The sequence below is a fragment of the Pipistrellus hanaki genome (genome assembly GCF_964339955.1).
Source record: "Pipistrellus hanaki genome assembly, chromosome: 2".
Taxonomy (NCBI): domain Eukaryota; kingdom Metazoa; phylum Chordata; class Mammalia; order Chiroptera; family Vespertilionidae; genus Pipistrellus; species Pipistrellus hanaki.
Genome location: NC_140504.1, coordinates 152,556,220 through 152,571,944, shown reverse-complemented (window position 1 = coordinate 152,571,944; position 15,725 = coordinate 152,556,220). Strand labels below are relative to the sequence as shown.

The window sequence follows — 15,725 nt, the reverse complement described above, 5'->3', positions numbered from 1 at the left end:
TGCCACCCCTGGCGGGAAGGAGCTCGGTCGAGGAAGAAAGATGGTCCAGCAATTGGGTTCGGCCTTGAAGGGCGCGAGGAATGCAGCGGACGCGGGGAGTTAGGCTGCACAAACACGCGCGCGCGCGCACGCACACACACACACACACACACACACACACACAAACATACGCGCGCGCGCGCTCCCAGAGGAGCAGCACATTTTGGAGTTGGAGTGTCACAAGAGTCACTGTAGAAGAGGTTAGGGGCTGACCTTGGAAACCAGGCTATTCAGCAGAAGGGGAGAGGTAGGTCACTCAAATATTTGTTGATGAACCAATTTCGGGCAGGCGTCCTAAACGTGGATAGTGGAGGCTGGAGATTGGCAAATATGATTGTGTAACTGGAATCCCTGGGCTGGTTCATGACCAATCTCGGCTCAGCGTAACATTCTAAAAGAACTTTAAGTCTGACATCCATAAAGCCTAAATCTATGGGCACTGGAGTGGAGGGACGTTAGCAAAATGTCCTAAAGATCTTACCCGTTTATCTCTCCGAAGTCCAGCTTATCTGACAACTGCCTCTCTCAAATCTCTTTCCTTAATTTTTATCACCACCTCCCCGCTATCACCCCTCCCCCCTCTCCCTGGCCAAAAAACTAAAATAAACCTCTGAGGGAACTAGCCTCTCTTCCACCTCCCACAACACTCAGGTTTACACCTCCCATCTTCTTTCAAATCTATTCAAATCAATCTCTTCCCTTCTTCCTTTTTTAACTTTTCGTTTTAATTTTGGTGGGGGGAATGGATGTTGTTCCAATTATGTTTAAGCATTACCCAATCAACACCTCAAAGAATTCTACTCAGAAAGCAAGAGAGATTGAACATATTCATATATACAAGAACATTTGGTTCTTCCACAATAGCCAATACTTAAATACAAACTACTCTTTTAGTCATTAGTTTTAAATTAACAGTTATTGTTAACTCAAAACCAGGCAGTATGTTTGGCACTTTGCATATTATTTTCTTGTGATAAGTATCATTTTTAATCTTCATCTGACAGTTGAAAAAACTTGTCCACTGTCTCAATGCTAGAATGCAACACAGTCAAGAACGATTCCAGAGCTAGAGAAATAAGAAAGGGTCAGAACATGTAGGACTCCCTATGTCATCTTAAATGTTTAGTCTTCATCCTAAAAGAAATAGATAGCCTTTTAGGGGTATTAAACAGGGGAGAAGCATAATGAGTTTTGTTTGTTTGTTTGTTTGTTTTTTAATATATTTTATTGATTTTAAACAGAGAGGAAGGGAGAGAGATAGAGAGTTAGAAACATCGATGAGAGAGAGTCATCGATCAGCTGCCTCTTGCACACCCCCTACTGGGGATATGCCCGCAACCAAAGCACATGCCCTTGACCGGAATCGAACCCGGGGCCCTTCAGTCCCTAAGCCGACACTCTATCCACTGAGCCAAACCGGTTTCGGCCATGTTGAGTTTTGCCTTTTAGAAAAGCCACTCACTCATACTTTAGAAAAGCATGTATTCAGAATAGATGACAGGGGCTTCTCTAGAAAGAGGGAAACAGAAGAATGCATAAATAAAAAAATAATAATGCGTTCATACCTATAGTAATAAAGGGGTAATATGCTAGTTAGACTGGATGTCCTTCCGGACAAAGCCGGGCCCAGAAGGAAGCCAGTCCGGGTCCCGGATGCCAGGGGGAAGCCTGCGCTGGCAGCCAGGAAAAGGAAGGCCTCCTCTTGCGTGAATTTCATGCATTGGGCCTCTAGTTTGAATATACGGTGTTTCCCCGAAAATAAGACATCCTCCGAAAATAAGACCTAGCGCATGGAAAGATAAGACATCCCCTGAAAATAAGACCTAGCGCAACTTTGGGAGAAAAAAATAATATAAAACACTGTCTTATTTTCGGGGAAACAGGGTAGAAGTCTAGACAATAGCTGAAACCGGTTTGGCTCAGTGGTAGAGCGTCGGTCTGAGGACTGAAAGGTCCCGGGTTCAATTCCGGTCAAGGGCATGTACATTGGTTGTGGGCACATCCCCAGTAGGGGGTGTGCAAGAGGCAGCTGGTTGGTGTTTCTCTCTCATCGACGTTTCTAGCTCTCTATTTCTCTCCCTTCCTCTCTGTAAAAAATCAATAAAATATATTTTTAAAAAACAAAACAGAAGAAGTCTAGACAATATATACATCACACAGAGTGAACAGTGAGTATTTCTGGAAGATGGAATTGTTAAATCACGTATCCCCTGCATTGCTTGAATTTCTTTTTATAAAGAGAAAGTATTACATTTTATTCATCAGAAATATAATAAATTTTTAAGGAAGTATGCAGTAATTCAGGTAATGAGAGATTGTGAGAGCATGAACCAAGTTGTCTATCTACTTTTATTTCCATAAAGTATCACTGGATCCAGAATTTAAAAGTACCTTATTAGTGGCTGCCCCTCATGGACAGGTGTGGAAACTAGTAAGTGGCCTCCCAATAAAATCAAACACTATAGACATCAAAAATAATATTCAGCCCTTTTAAGAGTTCCACAGTATAATAGGGAAAATAATATAAAAATGAAAGATTATAATACATTGTGAAAAATACAAAAATTGAAATTAAACTATACTCATATACAATATTGAAGAGAAAATTATTCATTATATTTGGAGGAAATGAAAGTCAGGTGATCAGGAAATCTTTTAGAAGGTAAAGTTCAGGCTAGGTTTTAAAGAATATATAGGGGTTGGCTAATTGGGCAAGAGGAAAAGATATTATAGGTAATAATAGCTATCATTTATTGAGAACTCTCCTTGTGTCAGGTATTGTGCCAAACAAGTTTCAATAACTATTTGATTTAATCCCCACAACAAGTCTTTGGGGTACTTACTGTCCTCATTTTACAGCGGAGGCACAGAAAGTGGCCATTCAGCTGATGAGTAGAGGTAAAGAGAACAGTGTATGTAAATATAGCATGATATTAAGAGTCCTTGGAGTACAGTATATGACAGGAAAAGTGATGGTAAATGAGACAAAAAAAGAAAATCTGGGCTAGACTATGAAAAGCAACCATATATGTTAGTGGGAGGAGGAACAAACTTTACTCTCCCGTCAAGGTTCTTCTGGCTGCCCTAAATAGGCATGAGACAGATTAGCAAGAGAAAATAACCATATGTAATACCTACATATGTATGGGAACTTCGCATACAAGAGTCAGAGACCCCACAGACATGAGAGTTTCAGAGACAGGGTATTAAAGTACATAAGACATCCTGAGCGAGGGATGAAGTAAGGTTTTTTGAGGCTTCAAAGGATCGTTGCAGGATGGTAAGAGAATCAGACTTCTAGTAAAAAGAAGTTTGCCTTGCCCTATAGATAGATCAAAAGACGTTGTCTCTAATGGGCAAGGTCTCTGATTTAAATTCTCCTATGTAATTTAATTCATTCTTGATCAGAAGTTTCTCCTGAGCCTGAGGTTAAAGTTGCCTTTAGCTTCAGACATTCTGTGTACCACTGAGGCAAAATTGAACTGACTCGTTCTGGACCCCCACCCTAGGCAATATAGAGTTTGCAAAGGATTTTAAACATAGTAAACACAGGAGCACGTTTAATCACCATAGAGTACAATCAACCTGTATCCCAAAGATAGGAGATTTTGCCAGTCTTTTCAACTTCACTGCCTACCACAATGTGAAATTCATTCTTTTTTTTTTTTAATTCATTCTTGATCCTAACCAATGCAATCTGCTGACTGAGGACTGAAAGGTCCTCAGTTATTGCATTGGTTAGGATCTAGCTCTCTATTTGTAATAGGATGTGCTGAATTTTTATTTAGCGGTTTAGTTTGATGTTTTGACCTTTTCTCATGCCTCCTCCATCTTTGTACATGATGTTCCATATGTTTCAAACTCACTGCTATTTCATTCACCCAGACACCTCCTTCAGTCTGTCTAAAACATATTCAAATTTTCTCTCTCCTTAACACCAGGTATTTTTAAAAACTTGGTATAGAATTCAGGGATCCAGGAAATTACATCAAACTAAACCGCTAAATAAAAATTCAGCACATCCTATTACAAATGTAGGCCACAAACCACATAGTATTAGCAATACCTATGCTTTTGCAACCAGAAGAAACCACAGGTATTTCCGTATCACATTACAGTTGCTGCAGTTAACCCAAAATATCATTCACATTCATTGCTACCTCAAAATTATGTTAATAATGATGCCTTCCTCTAGATTAGGGGTGTCGAACTCAATCAGAGAAGGGGCCAAAATCTAAAATCCAGCCTAAATCGCGGGCTGAATGGTTTACTGAACAGTCATAAACTGACAATGTCATAAACTGACAGCGGAGTGCAGTGATGACAGCGCGGTGCGGGCCACATTGCAAGGCCTGGCGGGCTGGATTTGGCCCGCGGGCCTTGTGTTTGACACATGTGCTCTAGATCTTGTTCAATGAGTTAATCAAGAAGCACATATATTACTAAAGTCACTCATTTTTTTTTAAATACTTCAATAGCTTTTTAATACACTGTTTACTTTGTTAATCCAAAGTATTGTATGCATTTAAAAACACTGTTTTGAAAATGGGTCCCTAGGCTTCACCATACTGCCAGAGAGATCCAAACCAAAGTTGCTAACTCCTTCTTAGGAGTCCTGAATGACACCTGCCCTTCCCTGCCATTCCCCTCCCTTCTCTCCTATACAACACCCCATCATTCTGAGTAAGGTGCCCCTGTTTGCAGTCTTTCTCATTTCCCATTTAACTTTTGCATCCCTCTTTGATATTCTTGTCTGCCTCCCTAACTAGTCCTTTGAGCTCTTTAAGTATTAGAACTATGTTTATCACTGCTGTGGGTGATAATACAGATAGTGACAGAGTGCCTAATATTAATAATAAACAGTCATCTATGTTAATCAAACATTAGAACATAAAACCCCCAAGTATCTGCAATATACCAAGATATGTTGGGACTATATTGTCTAGACTTTTATACTCAAACTAGTCTTAACTATAAACTATAAGACACAAGATCCTAAATAAATTTAGGTAATCCCAATCTGACTACACTGAAGTTGACTACTACTCTCTTGGATGCTTGTGTAAGGCCCAAGAGGAGGTATATAATTTTGGATTTTTTTCATTTACCAACAACAGTAAATTCATTTGAAACTGGCCTAAATTAAGGGGCTTTATTGACTTGTATAATAGAAACGTGAAGAAAGATGTTTTCAAGGGTTACCGCCTCCAAACCACATGTGTCTCTGTGACTCTCAGGTTTCGAGTGTCCCCTGGAGGCCATCTTCCCTCAGGGACACAGATGGCCGCCAGCAGGAACGGGGGCCACGTGCGTCCTCCCTCAGATCCAGAAGGAGGACCAGTGACCACACAAGTCAGGTGCTTGACACGGATCAGAGGACTCTCTCCAAACCTTGTGTCCAGGACAGTGTTGATTGACTCAGGCCGGGGATGTCTAAACAAATTCCTGTGACAGAATTTACCTTGATCAGCTTTGCCCAGCGAGCACTCATTTCTGAGTGGGGTGGGATGGGGCCAAGCCATCCAAACTGCAAAAGGATTTCATGGTGAGAATGAGTGTGATGGGGAAACAAACACAAGAGAAGTCAGGAAAAGTACTGCACCCAAGACCTAAAATGAAATTTTACTTGTAAAAAACAAACAAAAACACTTTATTACAGTGTCTTAGGCCCAACATGATTAAATATGTTGTGTTTTCAATTATATTAATGTGTAATGAATAAATAACTTCACTGTCAATCAATATATTTATTTTTTATCCAAATGTTAACAATATAGAATTCAATCCAACATCTCAACTGTCTAACTCAATTATTGAATTTACTGGTCCTATAGACTGTGCTTATTAACCTCCTTCCTGGAGTAAGAATCCAAATAATGATCTATTTGCCTTGAATAGCCAAAAGAAGTCTCTTCTGATAAGTGTGTTTTTCAACTTTTTCTGATGAGGATTTTGCTAAATGCCTTACTATTCACTAATACCCAATAACATTAAGCCTGGTTCTAGCAATGAATATTTCTGAATTTTAGCAGAAATATTTGTATCTAGATTTAAAGAAGCAAAGCACCTATTCTCCACCCTAGTGACTTCATGTAATAAAAGTAATAATATCACAGTATAAAATATAGAATGTACTATACAAAAATTAAAATCTCACTGATTGTATTTTAAAAGTGTGTCACTGGACCTAAAATTAAGATTGGTAATTACTAATCTTATTCCTCTTAAATTGTAATCTGATATATTCCTAATGTAAACATTAGAGCAAGTGTAGTCTCCATCTTTTTTTCTTCTTCCCTGAAGGTTTGCATTTCATATTTTCACAATAATTTAGAATATTATTTTCTATCCTCCATATTGGCTGAGCCAAGCCTTGGAGAATTGAAGGAGGATACATGATTCAGCTGCCTGCCTAATGAAATTATCACCTTGAACATCCACTGACGCCATTACTACCAGTACACTGACAAATGAAAATAACAAATCATGTAAATCAATACCTTCTTTACTCCTTTTACATCCTTCTCCCTTGGTCTCAATGTTTTTCTGTTTCTCCTAAATCTGCACACTTCTTTTCTCAGAGGCAATGCTGGTCACTTTCCTTCTACTATTTTTGATCAGTGATAATTATAGATTTAGTCAGATTTCTAATAAGCAAGCAGAGAAAATCAGAGAGACAGAGGTTGCCAAGGAAACCCAGAACCAATAGCAGTGGAAGACCCAGAAGGAAGCAATTCCTCTGAGGCAGAAGAAACACAGACTTAGGGCGACAGAAGGAGGGAGGAAAGGTGCCAGGAGGAAAGTGAGAGCACAAGTCAATATGAGATGAAAGGGAAAAAATAAAGTGCAACATTTACAAAAGAAGTTATTTTTAGATCACCGACAGAGGCTTGGGACAAAATATAGAACACAGAGATGAATGGGTTTTTCAGTGAAAGAAGAGGTTAAAACACAATAGGTAGATATGTAAGAGATTCAATGGAATGCATGGATAAGGGTCAGTACTCAACATGTGCAACATGGAACTTAATCTCCATCAGCAGCCCCAGTGGCCAAACTCGTATATCACTTTCATTATTCTTAACTCATACCTCTCCCTTGGCCTCACATTCAGTCGCCAAATCTTTCTATATCTGTTAGATATTTTGCATTGGCCATATTTGAGCTCAGACTACTGTCGCTTGGAAAAGTCTTCAAACTGTTGTGTCTCTGTCTCCCGTTTCCCATTCATGCATGTAGTTCGTATGTCGATGCTCAACCACTGAGCCACACTCGCCAGGCTCAATTTGTACTTCTCAATCCCTTCATCTTTTTTCACTCAGCCCTCAAACCCTCGCCCATTTGGCAACCCTCAGCAGAGTAAACAATTTTTCATATAAGTATGACCCAAATATTATATGAGACAATTTTACAAGTATTGCAAATATCCACTCTTGTGACATACTTATACTTTTCAATTAAAAAAAAATTGACATACTCCTTCAATAAAAAAATATATATTGTTTGTTATCTGAAATTTATATTTAATTAGTAATCTTGTATTTTATCTGGCAGCCTTATTTATCCTACAATCATTTGTGTTATTTAGAATTAATATAGCTAGTTAAAGTACAAAAATCAAATGTCCTTGCTTCTTAGCATTTTCTTACTCTCATTAATAGAGGAAAATAAAGATGCTAGGAAATAGTTGAGGCTGGAGCAGTTGGCACAGGGAAAAACAGTATGTGGAACACGTATCATGAGGATGCCATCTTTACTCCAATTGCACCCTCTTCATTTATTTCCACTTCTCAAATTTTCCATTTCCAGCTCTCAGGTAATGCTTATCTTCACTTTCTACTTTTGTAATTTCCAAAATGGGTCAGTCTTAGGCAATATCAAGATTAGAAAAATAAGTCAAGCGATCATATGATTATTGAGGGCCCCCTATTGATGAAATCTAAACCACTGTGTTCCCAAGACTGTTACGAACATTTGGCTCAGGGAAAGCAAAACAGCTATTGTTTGAAGAAAGTTGGCAGTCAGTCAAGATCCTTCTATACTGTCACTCGCTATAATGGATTTACTGTAGTCTGTAAGCTGGTCCACAGTCTGACAAATAAATCTAATTTTGTTAGCTCTCTGAGAGCGAGTCCATTTTCCAGGGATGGATTTAAGATAGCCAAGGATAAAAGACTAATGTATCAGAATTCCAATCTGAAATGAAAGATCAAGGGGACTAGAATTAGTCATCTGCCCACCTCCCTGTAGACAAACTGCATAGAAGCCAAATAAGCAGAAGGCTGCTTGGTGAGCATGGAATCAGAATGAGAGTGGTCAGTTATTTGATTCTAATGTTTAATGACATTGTGTTGAGAGCCTGATGTGCCCTGTTCCACAGGAGCAAAGTCTCTGTGAGGCTCAGAAGACCTGAGGAGCACCAGCCCCTCCTCACCAGCACACCATGCTCGGATGGCCAGGGCCAACTTATGCCTCTGTGACTCCTTTTTCTCTGCGTTCCTGGATGATTCACACCCCTCCCTCCCCAATTTTATATGCATTTACTTGTTACTTTTTTCTTCAGGTATATTAAAACAATCTATGTCATTGTGATGTCTGAGCCAAGAAGTTATTATGCTTCTTTATGACTTTGCACAAATCCACTCAGATTCATTATGTGATCATTTCAAATTTTAACTTTCAAATAACTGCTTATTTCCCTCATTTTAACATGTTGGGCAGTATTCTGTGGTATCTATATTCTGGTATCATAATATAAAAAGCAATGTTTCATCTCAGGAAGTAGAAATTAGGACTATTACTAATGAATAAAATCTACCAATTAAATATTTGTTAGATTTTTTTAAACAATTCTTCTGCATGTGTGCCCACGCACATGCACAGGGATCAAACCCGCGTGACCTGACCAGAAATCTAACCCCCAAGCTTTGGGTGTAGGAGATGATGTCAGCTCCAACCAACTGACCCCCCCCCCCCCCCCCCCCAGCCAGGACTGAAAAAAAAATTTTTTAAATATATTTTATTGATTTTTTACAGAGAGAAAGAGAGAGGGTTAGAGAGTTAGAAACATCGATGACAGAGAATCATTGATCAGCTGCCTCTTGCACTCCCCCTACTGGGGATGTGCCCGCAACCAAGGTACATGCCCTTGACTGGAATCGAACCTGGGACCTTTCAGTCAGCAGGCTGATGCTCTATCCACTGAGCCAAACTGGTTTTGGCTGGAAAAAAAAATTTTTAATATTGATTATTTGCTCTGATGTTTTAAACTTTTAAAGTCTTCAACATAAGGAAATAGTTGCACACATCCTATATAATAAAAGCCTAATATGCAAATTGTCCCCTCAGGCGGTTGTTTGACCACTTGCTATGACATATGCTGGCCACCAGAGGCTGATGTGGAACATGGCGGGCAGGGGGCTGCAACCTCCTGTTGGCTGCCTGCGGTGGGGGGTGACGGGAACAGAGGTGCGGTGAGAACACAGGGGTCTGCTGAGCTTACTCTCACTCCCCCTGCTGCCCTTCCCAGGAATGCCAGGGCTCACGTGCCAGGGAAGCCCCACGATCAGGTGCTGGGGGCCCGAGAGGAGCCCGCCCCTCACCAGCGCAGCTTCTTCTGGGTGAGCCAGGCGGTAGCCACCAGTATCACAGGGACCGGTCAGGCTACCCATGGGTTCGTGCAAGGCTGGCCAGAAAAGAGCGTGCTACCCGCCTGGCTTCCATGTGGCACCACTGGGCGGCAGCCCAGAGGCCCATGCTGAGCCCCGACCCGAGGTATTCTTCCGCACTCACCTCATCTCTGCGTGGGGACTCAGGCTCCGTGAGTCAGGCAAAGCGGGGCACGAACTGGTGCTGCCAGGGCCCAGGTGCTGCCAGGGCCCAGGGGTCAGCTGGGACCAGCCCTTCCATGCCATATGCTCGCACTTTAATTGCTGGCCAGACCTAGGGACCTCTGATAAGTTATATTCTTACTGGAGGTCCGGTGCACTAAACACATGCATGGGCAGGGGGCGGGGGGGGGGGGGGGGGGGGGGGGGGGGAGGGTCCTCAAACCGGCCTGCACCCTCTCCAATCCAGGACCCCTCGGGGGGGTGTCCGACTGCCTCTTGCAATCTGGGACCGCTGGTTCCTAACCGCTAGCCTACTTGCCTGTCTGATCACCCCTAACCCCTCTGCCTGCCTGCCTAATCGCCCCTAACCGCTTCTTCCTTGCCCTGCATCCAGGTCCCAGGATTCCCTCCTTCAGCCATTCGCAGGCACCTGGGATCCAGGCCTCCCTCCCTCTGGCTGGCCATAGAAACCCAGGACCCGGCTGGCTTGGTCCGGGCCAGCAACAGCTGCAGGGGACCATGGGCGGCGGCTTTGCCCAGTCACAGCCACAGGTGCCGGTGCCAGGGTCCACGGAGCAGGCGGGTTTTCCCTCTCCTGGGCTGCAGCCTGGCTGGTCCCCATTCCTCTCTCCCCAGTGTTGTGTTTCTGAGCTGTCTTTATGGTGTGACGACCATTTGCATATTAGCTCTATTATATAGGATGCAATATAGAGGATTGCCTTAACACCTAGTAGTTCTTAAACAATATTATCAAATAACCATATAAATCTCAAATGCAGCAAAAGTTAACAATTTTTTTTTCTCATTTAAGACATTTTTTGTCACTTTTTTGAAAGATATTTTTAATTGATATTTCACAGAGAGGAAGGGAAAGGGATAGTCAGAAACATCTATGAGAGAGAAACATTGATGAGCTGTCTTCTGCATGCTCCCAATTGGGGGGTCGAGCCTGAAAACAAGGTACATGCACTTGACCAGAATCAAATCCAAGACCCTTCAGTCCGAGGCTCGACACTCTATCCACTGAGCCAAACCAGTCAGGGCTTATGTCACTTTTTAAAGACTTTTTAAAGAGAAGTTTTGAGTTCATCACAAAATTAAGAGATTTCCCTTATTTCTCCTGACCCCACACAGGCATAGCCTCCCCCATGATCAACATCATTTATCTGCTACAACTGGTGAACCTGCATTGACGTATTCCATTTACCCAAATTTCACAGTTTACATTAGGTTTACTCTTGCTGTTCTACATTCTATGGGTTTGGACAAATGTATGACATCTACCCATTATTATAGCCCCATACAGACTATTTTCACTGCCCTAAAATTTTTCTTTGTTCTACTTCAATTATAATACTCTTTTTACTCACTCAAATACATTCTGTTCATTAAGCACTGAAGAGTAACAAAATGTATTTCTTACACACATAGTTTTAATTTTACTTATTTATTTTGCAATCCTAACACTGGTGTGACAAAAAAACATCAATTGGTTGCCTCCCACGCTCACCAAAAATGGGGGCAGGGATTGGACCTGCAACTCAAGTATGTGCCTTTGACCGGGAATGGAACCCATGACTCTGGGGCACAAGCTGATGCTCTAACCACTTAGCAACGCTAGCCAGGTCGCTTACATACATTAACAACATATTCTTCAACTAAAAGTGTAATCAATCAGAAAAGTGAAATATATTGCTATTAAGTCAGTGATTCTAATTTATTGTGCCTTAACACTGACTGTTCAAAGAAACAGGGACTTATAGGCCTGGACATGGTTAACCAATTACCAGGTCAATATAACCAATGGGTTATATTTTGAGCAATCCAAAGGAGGAATTACTTCTATTATCATAGGAACTGAGAAATTACAAGACTGGAGTTCATAACAATAGCCATTCATCAGTTGCTAGCTACATGACAGACATTATACTAGAACCTTTTCTCTGACTGTACATCTCAATCTATGGTAAAGAAGCAGCTTTGTTTTATTTACAATCTGATACTTTTTTTATAATACGACAAAAACAAATAGCTAGAAAAACGAAATTTTTGGCGCGCCGCTAACTCGCTCCGGCTCGTGTGCACGCCTTCCGGACCTCCGAGCTGCTAGTATCCCCGCTGCCGTCCCAGCCGCTCCGGCCGCACCATGTCTTCACCGCCCGAGGAGAAGCCAGAGACGAAAGCCGGACACCCGCCCGCTGTGAAAGCTGGTGGAATGCGAATCGTGCAGAAACACCCGCATTCTGGAGACACCAAAGAAGAAAAAGACAAGAACGACGAGGAGTGGGAGGCCTAGCCCAGCAGGAGAAGGAGTGTAGCAGAAATCTGAAAATGTTGCTCAAGAATTTCTGTCCAGTTGACTTCTAGTTACCTGTGGCCCTTCGCATCCAAGAGGAGTAATAGGCTTAACTATTATTAATTAACTAGAGGCCCAGTACACGAATTCATGCATGAGTGAGGTCCCTCAGCCTGGCTGGTGATCAAAGTCTATCCAGGGGAGGGGCCGAGGGTGGTTGTCTGTGGGAGTGCACTGACCGCTGGGGGGGCAGCTCCTGTGTTGAGCATATGCCCCCTGGTGGTCAGTGCTCATCATAGTGACTGGTTGACCAGCTGTTCTGGTCATTCCAGTTGTTTGGTCGAATGGTAGCTTAGGCTTTTAAATACATAGAAGATACTTTCCTGAGCCGCTGCTGGTTTCAATCTTAGAACTGACCCAATTAAGGAAAGCCATGATTTTCCTTAAAGCCTTTGGTTGAGCAAGCTGCATTATGTAAAGAAGTTGTAGACATAGCATGGAAATCAGGGCTGAGTAGGAGCTACTAAAGAAAACAGTTTAGTGTCAAACATATACTGGAGTTCTGTCAAGTACAAAGCCCAAACATGAATCTGGCTTGATACAAGATAAAACAGGATAGGTGACAGGAAGAATTAACTAGAAATGAAAGGATTTAGGTGTGGACTAGGAGTGGGCTGAGCTCAGCTCTTTACAGCTCTGATTAGGATCATAGTCCTGTTACACATAACCCAAAAATAAGCATACAGTTCAAACCATCAATCATGTGGGAAAGACCTGTAATGGTATACAAGCATTAACAGATGAACCTAACTGTAATACAAATGCTTATATAGTTACTATAACTAATCAAAAGGAGTGGAGAGAGAAAAAATAAGTAATTTTGGATACAGTATTTTGATCAAATACTATGAGGTTTAAAAAAAAAATCATAAATGGAGGATCCAAGATGGCTGCTCAGGTAGACACCTAACCGCAGCAGCACACAACAATTTCAATGGAATACAACTAAAATGTAGAGTGGACATCGCCCAGAGCTACAGGTAGTCGACTGACTGAAAATTCTACAACAAGAAGGAAAGAGAAAACCAGAAGGAAAATCAGAGGAGCTGAAAAAAAGCCTAAGACACGGAGACATGCTGCGCCCTCGCACGCACGCGCGCGGAGAGGTCGCAGCTGGAGAGGAGAAGAGGGCTGGGTGCTGCCTGGCGTTCCCTAGCAGGAAGGAAATAGAACCCCCAGCCTGGGCTGAACCCCCGAACCGGCAGCGCTGAGCCCCAGTTATGAGCCAGACCCTGGGGACCCAGGCTCCGGCGGGGGAGACGGGGCTGTGAGGCGGAATCCCAAGCGAGCAGCGAAAAGCAGGGCCCCTGGAGTCGCGCACACACTGCGCGCAGAGGACTGAATGTTGACTCTGATGCTGGATTACCCTAGCGGGAAGAAACAAAGCCTCCAGCGGCACTGAGCCTCAGTCCGGACTGCTCTGAACCCCAGTCCTGGACCAGACCCTGGGGACCCAGGCTCGGGCAGGGGGAGACGGGGCTGTGAGGCGGAATCCCAGGGGAGTGGCAAAAAGCAGAGCCCCCAGAGTCGCGCGCACTGCGCACAGAGGACAGTCTGTTGACTCTGATCCTAGACGCCCCTAGCGGGAAGGAGAAAAAAAAAAGCTCCAGACTGGAGGAATGCGACAGGGAGCAGGAGCCCCTGCCGGACACCGGCCAGCCGGGCGCCGGCAGGGAGCCGGGCGACGGGGCCCCCAGGGGTGGGGTGCCCCTGAGCCTTCGACCTCTGAGCGGGGGCAACGGAGCCAAGGCTGGGGGCTGCTTCCTGGGCGGCGCCGACCCCGGCAACAGGCTGGAGCAGTGCGGGAGCCCGCGGAGAACAAAGGGGTGCCACAGGCCAACCTGCTGAGCTCCCAGGACAAGGAGGAAGAAACCAAAGTTCTCAATGTGAAGAAATCAAGTGAGAGCAAAAGATAGTAAAATTACTTAAGAAAGAATACAACGAAGATCTTGAAAAATCAAAGACTAAGTCAGAACTCAACTCACCAGCCAACATTGCAACATAAATGCGTTTTTTAAAAAAAAAAAAAAAAAAAAAAAAAAAAAAGGACAGAATGTTGGAACAGCGGCGGCCAGGCCTAGAGTGCCCAGGTACAAGGCACAACCGGGCCCGGAGCAGCAATGGCCAGGCCCCAGAGCAGCAGCAGCCAGAACCAGAGCAACAACAGCCAGCACTGGAGCAGCCAGACCTGGGGCAGTGGCAGCCAGGCCTGAGGCAGAGGCAGCCAAGCCCAGGGTGGCCAGTCCAGGAAAACCCAGACCCGGAGTGGCCGGGCCCGGAGCAGCTGGGTTGGGGGCAGCCAGGCCCAGCACAGCAGTAGCCAAGCCCGGAGCATCCAGGCTGGGAGCGGCCAGACTCGGAGCGGCCGGGCCCAGAGCAGCCAGGTCTGGTGCGGCCAGGCCCGTAGCAGTGGCTGCCAGGCTGGGAGCGGCCAGGCCCGGAGCAGCCGGGCCTTGTGCGGCCAGGCCCAGAGCAGCGGCTGCCAGGCTGGGAGCGGCCAGGCCCAGAGCAGTGGCTGCCAGGCTGGGAGCGGCCAGGCCCGGAGCAGCCAGGCCCTGAACAGCCCGCTCCTCGCCTGCCCCTGCCCCACAGCTAGCTGCCTCTCAGACATGGCTGGAAACTTTTGTGGGAACTTGAGGGTCTGCTGAATCAAGTGATGAAGGCTTAGATCTGGATGTGTTGAGTTAGTATAGGGCTGGGGTGTTGATCTGTGAGTGCCTTGGGTGGGGCCTGGATGAGGCTGGTTGACCTATTTGGAAATGTCTTTTGTGTGAAATGTATCATTGGGCATGTGGTGGTATTAATGATATGAGAAAATGCTAAGTAACTGATTTACTATCTGAAAAGGGATTTACTATCAGGGAAAGGGAGGGAGGAAGAGACTGAACATAAACCGCACCTATGGATGAGGACAATGGGGGATGGGGAGGGGGTGGAGAGTGGGGTGGGAACCTGGTGGAGGGGGGAAAAAATGAGTTACCTTTGTAACAATATGAACAATAAAGATTGATTAAAAAAAATGAAATTTTTAACTGTCATAAAATTATATTAGAGTCAAAACACAAAAAAATTACTCTGTCAAATTTTTATAAAAGTTCCTATTTCTAGTAATATATGCCCATGGTATAAGACTTGAACACGAAAGCAAATAAAACATAAGCAAAATTACTTTTCTAGCTGAAACTGGTTTGGCTCAGTGGTAGAGCGTCAGTCTGCGGACTGAAAAGGTTCCAGGTTCGATTCCGGTCAGGGACATGTACGTTGGCTGTGGGCACATCCCCGGTAGGAGGTGTGCAAGAGGCAGCTGGTCGATGTTTCTCTCTCATCGACGTTTCTAGCTATCTCTCTCCCTTCCTCTCTGTAAAAAATCAATAAAATATATTTTAAAAAATTACTTTTCTACTGTAGGTTCATGGTCTCTACTATCACAGGAATTTTTATGCATATTAATGCATATACAGCTGTCTGAAATGAATGCAACATGGTACTGCATCTATTCT

General features: G+C 43.7%; 2 long non-coding RNA genes across 2 annotated transcripts in view; both read left to right on the top strand.

Annotated features, from left to right (window-relative positions):
• Positions 1-14,509, top strand: part of LOC311616494 — a 41,765-nt gene extending 27,256 nt beyond the window's left edge. The window contains exons 2-3 of the long non-coding RNA XR_014793905.1: positions 13,332-14,315; positions 14,376-14,509. This is a non-coding gene — a long non-coding RNA (uncharacterized lncRNA). The remainder of the gene's footprint in view (positions 1-13,331; positions 14,316-14,375) is intronic.
• Positions 69-8,862, top strand: LOC311616295. Its single transcript, XR_014793873.1, has 3 exons — positions 69-286; positions 7,701-7,855; positions 8,420-8,862. It is a non-coding gene; the product is annotated as an uncharacterized lncRNA (long non-coding RNA).
• Positions 14,510-15,725: the final 1,216 nt, after the last annotated feature.